This window comes from Gopherus flavomarginatus, chromosome 1, assembly GCF_025201925.1.
Source record: "Gopherus flavomarginatus isolate rGopFla2 chromosome 1, rGopFla2.mat.asm, whole genome shotgun sequence".
Lineage (NCBI taxonomy): Eukaryota > Metazoa > Chordata > Testudines > Testudinidae > Gopherus > Gopherus flavomarginatus.
This window is the reverse complement of record NC_066617.1, coordinates 369,771,985-369,782,047: the sequence shown is the minus strand read 5'-3', so window position 1 is coordinate 369,782,047 and position 10,063 is coordinate 369,771,985. Positions and strand designations below refer to the sequence as shown.

Here is a 10,063-nt window from a genome sequence, read left to right as displayed (position 1 = left end):
GGGTACAGGCCAGAGAAATTCCTGAAAATTATTCCTAGAGCAGCTCTTTTAGAGGAACAACCAACCTTCATTTAAAAATTCTCCATGATGGAGAATCCACGAAGACCCTTGGTAAATTGTTCTAATGGTTAATTACACTAACCGGATAAAAATGTGTGTTTTATTTCCAGTCAGATTTTATTTAACTTCAACTGCTAGGCATTGGATCATGTTACCCCTCTGTGTAGTAGGCAAAAGAGTCTATTAAATATTGGTTCCCCATGTAGATACTTACAGATTGTTATCAAGTCATCTCTTAATCATCTTTATTAAGCTAAATAGATAGAGCTCCTTGCATCTATCGCTATAAGGCAGGTTTTCTAATCTTTTAATAATTCTTGTGACTCTGCTCTGAATGCTCTTCAATGTATCAACATCCATCCTTAATAGTGTTCACCAGAACTAGATATAGGAAAGACTAATAAGGGAACAAGATACTTTCAAAGTTGGGAGAGGGAAAACAGTCTTTTGTCTGTCTGTGTAGGCTTTTTCTGGACAGGGAGAAGGAACCATCCCACTCCTAACAGAGTAGTGAGTAATTAGAGAAGGAATGTATTAAATTAATTTTATTTCTATTTGTAATCTCTTTTGAAAAATAGAGGGAGAATCAAATTGGGTTTCTGTTTAACTTTAAAGTTTTGCCCAGAGGGAAATCCTCTGTGTTTTGAAATTGTTGTCTGTGAGATTATCTTGCTTCCTTATCTCACAGAGGTATTCTTTTCACTGGTTTTTCTTTAATTAAAATTCTTCTTTTAAAAATCTGATTGATTTTTTATTATTTTAAGATCTAAGGGGTTTGGATCTGTGTTCACAGGGATTTGGTGAAGGAATTCCCTCAAGTCTACCCAGGAAAAGAGGTGTAAGGACTTGGGAGGGAGGAATTAGTCTCATTCCTGCCAGGAAATGGGGGTTAGGGACTTAGGAAATATTTGGGGGAAGGCAGAATTCCATGTGGTTCTCCCCTAAGATTTAAATCGCTTGGTGGTGGCAGCCACTGTAACCTAAGCTAATAAATAAGCTTAGAGGAGTCTTTCATGCAGGTCCCCACATCTGTACCCTAAAGTTCAGAGTGGAGAATAAACCTTGACACCCTACAAACCTTGTTCAGTCATTGCGCTTCCCATGATAGTCCCCAATCATGTGAGTATCCTCTTGTTCTTGTTCCATGAGACACGGAGAACACATTTTCGATCTAGTCTCTATCAGTCAGTATTTTGAAGACTTTTCTCATATCCAATCTTATTCATCTCCTTTGTAAAGAAACTATCCCAGTCTTTTCAATTTCTCTCTTAAGAGAGTTTCCCAGGGTCCTTCATCATTCTCATTGCCCTTGTCTGAACCCCTCTAACTCTGCAATATCCCATGTGAGAAGGGTGCCCAGTTCTACACAGAAGAGTACAGAGGAGGTTGAAATATTAACTAGCTGATCTCATGGCATTGTATTTACTATATGATTCCCCATCCTATGCCTCCTGGACAGCAATGTTTTGCACTCTTAGCAGAGTTTCACAGAGCTGTATACAATGATGCCCAGCTCCCTGTCCTAAATTAGAACCTTGTTAGGTGTTTGAGGAGAACAAGCTTTTTCCTCCAATGGACATACACATTGCAGTTTTTGATTTCGAAGTTCATCTGCCATCATGCTGCCCATTCATTTGCTGGTTAGCTCCCTCTGAGGACTTCTCTGGACTTGCATATGACCTAAACGAACTGTTACCATCTGCATATGTTGCCACCTCACTGCTCAACCCTTTCTTGATTGGTAATAGCTATAAATTACTTACTGTCTTATTTGTTATAAAGTGTATGACCCCCTCGCTGTGTTTATCTCCCTTCAAAGGCACCTTGAGATTTTCTGAGCCTGATCAACGCATCAACCACTTCATGGCAGCTTTCAACCTCATCCCTTCTGATACTTCAACTTTCATCCTAATGGGCATCCCTGGCCTGGAAGCTGCTCACATCTGGATATCCATCCTTTTCTCTATGTTCTACATTATCGGCCTGTTGGGAAATTTCACTGTTCTGTTTGTTATAGGCAAAGAGCAGACCCTGCACAAGCCAACGTACCTGCTGCTCTGCATGCTGGGGCTCACAGAAATCAGCATATCTATCTCTGTCGTGCCAAAGGCAGTGTGTATATTTTGCTTCAATTTAAAGGGCATTACTGTTCGTAGCTGCCTCGCCCAGATGTTCTTCTTTCATGCAGGCTCTATGATGCACTCAGCTGTCCTCCTGACAATGGCCTTCGATCACTATTTTGCCATATTTAAACCTCTCAGATATGCCACCATCATCACCAATGCATGAATAGCTAAGCTAGGGCTCGTGGGTTTGATAAGAGCTGTTCTCTTCATTCTGCCCATGCCCCTGCTCCTAATCACGCAGCCTTTCTGTGCCAACCACATTATTCCCCATATGTACTGTGAACACATGGCTATAGCAAAGATGTTGTGTGGGGACATCACAGTCAATAGGATGTATGGTTTGGTGGCAGCCTTTGTATTCATTGGGTCAGATCTATTGCTCATTGTCCTGTCCTATGGTTTGATCATCAGGGCTGTCCTCAGGAACTCCTCTAAAAAAACCCACCAGAAAGCCCTCAACCCCTGCACAGCCCACATCTGTGTGATGCTGATGTCTTATCCTTTCTTCTTTTTCTCCACTCTAACACATCGGTTCGGTTAGGGCATTGCTCCTTACATTCACATCATATTGGCCAACCTCTATTGCTTAATCCTGTCATAAACAGATAGCTAAGGGTTAATGTCTCTTTCACCTGAAGCACCTGACCAGAGGACCAATCAGGAAACCGGATTTTTTCAACTCTGGGTGGAGGGAAGTTTGTGTCTGAGTCTTTGTCTGTCTGCCTGCTTTCTCTGAGCTTTGGAGAAGTAGTTTCTACTTTCTAGTCTTCTGTTTCTAAGTGTAAGGACAAAGGGATCAGATAGTAAGTTATATGGTTTCTTTTCTTTGGTATTTGCATGAATATAAGTGCTGGAGTGCTTTGATTTGTATTCTTTTTGAATAAGGCTGTTTATTCAATATTCTTTTAAGCAATTGACCCTGTATTGTATCATCTTAATACAGAGAGTCCATTTGTATGTATTTTTCTTTCTTTTTATATAAAGCTTTCTTTTAAGACCTGTTGGAGTTTTTCTTTACTTCAGGGAAATTGAGTCTGTACTCCCCAGGGAATTGGTGGGAGGAAGAAATCAGGGGAGATCTGTGTGTTGGATTTGCTAGCCTGATTTTGCATTCCCTCTGGGGGAATAGGAAAGTACTTTTTGTTTCCAGGATTGGGAACAGAGAGGGGGAGTCACTCTGTTTGGATTCACAGAGCTTGTGTCTGTGTATCTCTCCAGGAGCACCTGGAGGGGGGAAGGGAAAAAGGATTATTTCCCTTTGTTGTGAGACTCAAGGGATTTGGGTCTTGGGGTCCCCCGGGAAGGTTTTTCAGGGGGACCAGAGTGCCCCAAAACACTCTAATTTTTTGGGTGGTGGCAGCAGGTACCAGGTCCAAGCTGGTAACTAAGCTTGGAGGTTTTCATGCTAACCCCCATATTTTGGACGCTAAGGTCCAAATCTGGGACTAAGGTTATGACATGGTGTAGCAGCGGTGGGATATAGACAGAATCCAGAAGCCAGTAGGAATATTATATTTTTCTTTTCTCTGCTAAGGGCTTTTTAGCAGAGAGAAACAGTTTGGTTTTAAAAGGGAACCAGAGAGAATTTTTTTTTCTGCTCTCTCTGGCAGTTTGTGGCTTGCATAATAAGCAAGAAGCCATTAAGAGACTGTTAAGGGTCGTTTGTCACACAATAGCCCTCCCATTAGGAGGCAAGTACCAGCACGATATATATGCAAATAAAGTGGTTTTTCAGGTTTACTTAACATTGAAGATTAGCTAAAGGCACTGTTGCTAGGCAGACTTCAGGAGTCAACAGAGAACCTGCAGTTCTAAAGATAAACACCGGAGGGCACCCCAACCCAAGAAAACAGGAACCATGACTTCCAAGGCAAAAATTGAGGCCGAAGAACAAATCAAAGAAGCTGAACACAGGCGACAACTGGAAATAAAACAAAAAGAGATGGAGATGAAAGAAAGAGAAGAACAGATCAGACAGGCAGCCTACCAAAGAGAACAGGCAGCCAAAGAGGCATCACACAAAAGAAAACTAGAAGAAGAAGAGGTAGCCTACCGAAGGAAACAAGCAGAAGAAGAGTTGGCCCACAGAAGGAAGCAAGAAGAAGAGGAGGCGGCCCACCACCGAGAAATGGAAAAACAACAAAAAGAAATGGAAAAAACAACAAAAAGAGAATGAAGAGAAGGAAAAACAGAGAAAACATGAACTGGACTTGGCAAAAGCTGGGCTGCATGTGCCAGCCAACCCTAACAACCCGGCGCCAATTATTGCTCCACAGCACAGGAAATTTCCCACCTACAAGGCAGGTGATGACACCGAGGCCTTCTTGGAAAATTTTGAAAGAGCCTGTCTTGGGTACAACATCCCCGAAGACCAGTACATGGTAGAATTGAGGTCACAGCTCAGTGGACCTTTAGCAGAGGTGGCAGCTGAAATGCCTAAGCAGCAAATGAATGACTATAAACTTTTTCTAACCAAGGCCAGATACAGGATGGGGATAACCCCAGATCATGCCCGTCGGCGCTTCAGAACCCAAAAGTGGAAACCCGAGGTGTCATTTCCCAAACACGCCTACTACATTGCAAAAAACTATGAGGCCTGGATAACAGGAAACCACATTCAAACCTTGGAAGAACTGCACCTCCTCATACAAATGGAGCAGTTCTTGGATGGTGTTCCTGAAGACATCACATGGTACATACAAGATGGAAAACCCAAAGATCTCGCTGAGGCGGGGGAGATTGGAGCCAAATGGATGGAACTGGCAGAAAGCAAGAAAGCTACTGTCAAGGGGAACGATTACCCCAGGGGGCACACAGACCATAAACCCTACAACCGAGGACAGCCAAAGACCCCACATACCACCCAAGTAAAGCCACAGATACCCTACCCTTCAACCTCACCAGTCTCCAGTAACTCACCTCGGCCCAGTGACCCATCAGATGGAAGATGCTTTAAGTGTAATGAACTGGGACATATCAAGGCCAACTGTCCAAAGAACACCATGCGAGTGCAATTCATTACACCACCATCACACCAAAGATCCCCAGGCCCGGATGCCTCTCAAATACCCTTGGAGCGAAGGGAAAATTTGAGAGTGGGCGGGAAGAATGTTACTGCGTGGAGAAACACGGGGGCACAAGTGTCAGCTATCAACCAATCCTTCGTTGACCCCAAATTCATCAACCCAAAGGCCAAAATTACAATTTACCCCTTCATGTCACAAGCTGTAGACTTGCCTACAGCTCAACTGCCTGTCCAGTACAAAGGCTGGTCAGGAATGTGGACTTTTGCAGTCTATGACAATTATCCTATCCCCATGCTACTGGGGGAAGACTTGGCCAACCAGGTGAGGCGGGCCAAGAGAGTGGGAATGGTTACACGTAGCCAAACCAGGCAAGCTTCCAGACCCATTCCTGTTCCTGAGCCGTCCACAGAGGCCCCGTCTGTGTTACCAGAGACCCAGACAGAGGTAGTGGATCCAGATTCCATGCCAACCACTAAAACAGCCACAGCACCTCCAGTCCCAGGCCCGGAACTGGAACAGCAACCAGCACCAGCAATTGCAACCCCATCTTCAAACTCAACGCCAAAGGGCACCAGCGAGCCAGAACTGGCAGAGGCAACAGACAGCCATACCCAAAAGGCTCAGCCAGAGCCTGAAATACCCTCAGGTGCACTAGCGGAGAGCAGTTCACCAGCAACGGAAACAATCCCATCACCTACATCGCTTCCAGAGGGACCAAGCCCAAGTCCACAGTCTGAGGAAGAACTGGTGACCCCAGCCTCAAGGGAACAGTTCCAGACTGAGCAGGAAGCGGATGACAGCCTTCAGAAAGCTTGGGCGGCGGCACGGAGCACCCCACCGCCTCTCAGCTCTTCTAATCGATCCCGGTTTGTTATAGACCAAGGACTTTTATACAAGGAAATTCTTTCTGGTGGACACCGGGAAGAATGGCAGCCGCAAAAACAGTTGGTGGTTCCAACTAAGTACCGGGGGAAGCTCTTAAGCTTAGCCCATGATCATCCCAGTGGCCATGCTGGGGTGAACAGAACCAAGGACCGGTTGGGGAAGTCCTTCCACTGGGAGGGGATGGGCAAGGACGTTGCCAAGTATGTCCGGTCTTGTGAGGTATGCCAAAGAGTGGGAAAGCCTCAAGACCAGGTCAAGGCCCCTCTCCAACCACTCCCCATAATTGAGGTCCCATTTCAGCGAGTAGCTGTGGATATTCTGGGCCCTTTCCCAAAAAAGACGCCCAGAGGAAAGCAGTACGTACTGACTTTAGTGGACTTTGCTACCCGATGGCCAGAAGCAGTAGCTCTAGGCAACACCAGGGCTAACACTGTGTGCCTGGCCTTAACAGACATCTTTGCCAGGGTAGGTTGGCCCTGCGACATCCTTACAGATTCAGGGTCTAATTTCCTGGCAGGGACCATGGAAAAACTGTGGGAAACTCATGGGGTGAATCACTTGGTTGCCACCCCGTACCACCATCAAACCAATGGCCTGGTGGAAAGGTTCAATGGAACTTTGGGGGCCATGATACGAAAATTCATCAACGAATTCTCCAATAATTGGGACCTAGTGTTGCAGCAGTTGCTGTTTGCCTACAGGGCTGTACCACATCCCAGTTTAGGGTTTTCACCGTTTGAACTTGTGTATGGTCACGAGGTTAAGGGGCCATTACAGTTGGTGAAGCAGCAATGGGAGGGGTTTACGCCTTCCCCAGGAACTAACATTCTGGACTTTGTAAGCAACCTACAAAGCACCCTCCGACACTCTTTAGCCCTTGCTAGAGAGAACCTAAAGGATGCTCAAGAAGAGCAAAAGGCCTGGTATGACAGACATGCCAGAGAACTTTCCTTCAAGGTAGGAGACCAGGTTATGGTCTTGAAGGCGCAACAGGCCCATAAGATGGAAGCATCATGGGAAGGGCCATTCACGGTCCAAGAGCGCCTGGGAGCTGTAAACTACCTCATAGCATTTCCCAATTCCTCACTAAAGCCTAAAGTGTGCCATGTTAATTCTCTCAAGCCTTTCTATTCCAGAGACTTACAGGTTTGTCAGTTTACAGTCCAGGGAGATGATGCTGAGTGGCCTGACGGTGTCTACTACGACGGGAAAAAAGACGGTGGCGTGGAAGAGGTGAACCTCTCAACCACCCTGGAATGTCTGCAGCGGCGACAAATCAAGGAGCTGTGCACTAGCTTCGCCCCATTGTTCTCAGCCACCCCAGGACGGACTGAACGGGCATACCACTCCATTGATACAGGTAATGCTCACTCAGTCAGAACCCCACCCTACCGGGTGTCTCCTCATGCCCAAGCTGCTATAGAACGGGAGATCCAGAACATGCTACAGATGGGTATAATCCGCTCATCTACCAGTGCATGGGCATCTCCAGTGGTTCTGGTACCCAAACCAGATGGGGAAATACGCTTTTGCGTGGACTACCGTAAGCTAAATGCTGTAACTCGTCCGGACAACTATCCAATGCCACGCACCGATGAGCTATTGGAGAAGTTGGGACGTGCCCAGTTCATCTCTACAATAGACTTAACCAAGGGGTACTGGCAAGTACCGCTAGATGAACCTGCCAAGGAGAGGTCAGCATTCGTCACCCATGCGGGGGTGTATGAATTCAATGTCCTTCCTTTCGGCCTTCGAAATGCACCCGCCACCTTCCAGAGGCTGGTAGATGGTCTACTAGCTGGACTGGGAGAATTTGCAGTTGCCTACCTCAATGATGTGGCCATTTTTTCAGACTCCTGGCCCGAACACCTACTACACCTGGAAAAGGTCTTTGAGCGCATCAGGCAGGCAGGACTAACTGTTAAGGCGAAAAGTGTCAAATAGGCCAAAACAGAGTGACTTACCTGGGGCACCAGGTGGGTTGAGGAACCATAAACCCCCTACAGGCCAAGGTGGATGCTATCCAAAAGTGGCCTGTCCCAAGGTCAAAGAAACAGGTCCAATCCTTCTTAGGCTTGGCCGGATACTACAGGCGATTTGTACCCCACTACAGCCAAATCGCTGCCCCATTGACCGACCTGACCAAAAAGACCCAGCCAAATGCCGTTAAGTGGACTGATGAGTGTCAAAAGGCCTTTACCCAACTTAAGGTAACGCTCATGTCTGACCCTGTGCTCAGGGCCCCGGACTTTGACAAGCCATTCGTAGTAACCACGGATGCATCTGAGCGTGGTATAGGAGCAGTGCTCATGCAGGAAGCAACAGATCACAACTTCCATCCTGTCGTGTTTCTCAGCAAGAAACTGTCTGAGAGGGAAAGTCACTGGTCAGTCAGTGAAAAGGAATGCTATGCCATTGTGTACGCCCTGGAAAAGCTACGCCCATATGTTTGGGGACGGCGGTTCCAACTACAAACTGACCATGCTGCACTAAAGTGGCTTCATACTGCCAAGGGGAACAACAAGAAACTTCTTCGTTGGAGTTTACCTCTCCAAGATTTTGATTTTGAAATTCAACACATCACATGAGCTTCTAACAAAGTTGCTGATGCTCTCTCCCGTGAGAGTTTCCCAGAATTCAGTAGTTAAAAAGTGTTCTTAAAATGTAGAAGTCTGTTAGTTATATACTTAGGGGTATATGTAAAGGTGCATGTGTTGTATTAATCTGTTTATTTTCAAGTTCTAGAAGGAAATCGCCGCCAGTGAGCTTCCCCACTGTCTGCAATTTGGGGGGCGTGTCATAAACAGATAGCTAAGGGTTAATGTCTCTTTCACCTGAAGCACCTGACCAGAGGACCAATCAGGAAACCGGATTTTTTCAACTCTGGGTGGAGGGAAGTTTGTGTCTGAGTCTTTGTCTGTCTGCCTGCTTTCTCTGAGCTTTGGAGAAGTAGTTTCTACTTTCTAGTCTTCTGTTTCTAAGTGTAAGGACAAAGGGATCAGATAGTAAGTTATATGGTTTCTTTTCTTTGGTATTTGCATGAATATAAGTGCTGGAGTGCTTTGATTTGTATTCTTTTTGAATAAGGCTGTTTATTCAATATTCTTTTAAGCAATTGACCCTGTATTGTATCATCTTAATACAGAGAGTCCATTTGTATGTATTTTTCTTTCTTTTTATATAAAGCTTTCTTTTAAGACCTGTTGGAGTTTTTCTTTACTTCAGGGAAATTGAGTCTGTACTCCCCAGGGAATTGGTGGGAGGAAGAAATCAGGGGAGATCTGTGTGTTGGATTTGCTAGCCTGATTTTGCATTCCCTCTGGGGGAATAGGAAAGTACTTTTTGTTTCCAGGATTGGGAACAGAGAGGGGGAGTCACTCTGTTTGGATTCACAGAGCTTGTGTCTGTGTATCTCTCCAGGAGCACCTGGAGGGGGGAAGGGAAAAAGGATTATTTCCCTTTGTTGTGAGACTCAAGGGATTTGGGTCTTGGGGTCCCCCGGGAAGGTTTTTCAGGGGGACCAGAGTGCCCCAAAACACTCTAATTTTTTGGGTGATGGCAGCAGGTACCAGGTCCAAGCTGGTAACTAAGCTTGGAGGTTTTCATGCTAACCCCCATATTTTGGACGCTAAGATCCAAATCTTGGACTAAGGTTATGACAAATCCCCCCCATGCTGAACCCTATAATTTATGGGGCCAAAACCAAAGAGCTTTGTGACAAAGTGGGCAAATACATCTGCAGAAAGTGATCACCTGGGTCCACTGACTTTAAACATGAGTGACAAGAGTGGGAAAGGACATCTCCTTGTTAATCAAGGTTGCTTTGTCCCAGTTTGGCCGAGCTCAGCATTATGGAAATTCAGAGTTTCAGAAGTTCCTCACATCTAAGATCTTATTACTCTATCACCAAGGACTGCTCTCTCCGTTCCATCTCTCTGACCATCACCTAATCTCTGTCAGTATCAT

At 45.7% G+C, this 10,063-nt stretch overlaps 1 pseudogene; it reads left to right on the top strand.

Annotated features, from left to right (window-relative positions):
* Window positions 1–1,923: 1,923 nt before the first annotated feature.
* On the top strand, window positions 1,924–9,846 carry LOC127030821 (olfactory receptor 52P1-like; annotated as a pseudogene).
* The last annotated feature ends 217 nt before the right edge of the window (window positions 9,847–10,063 follow it).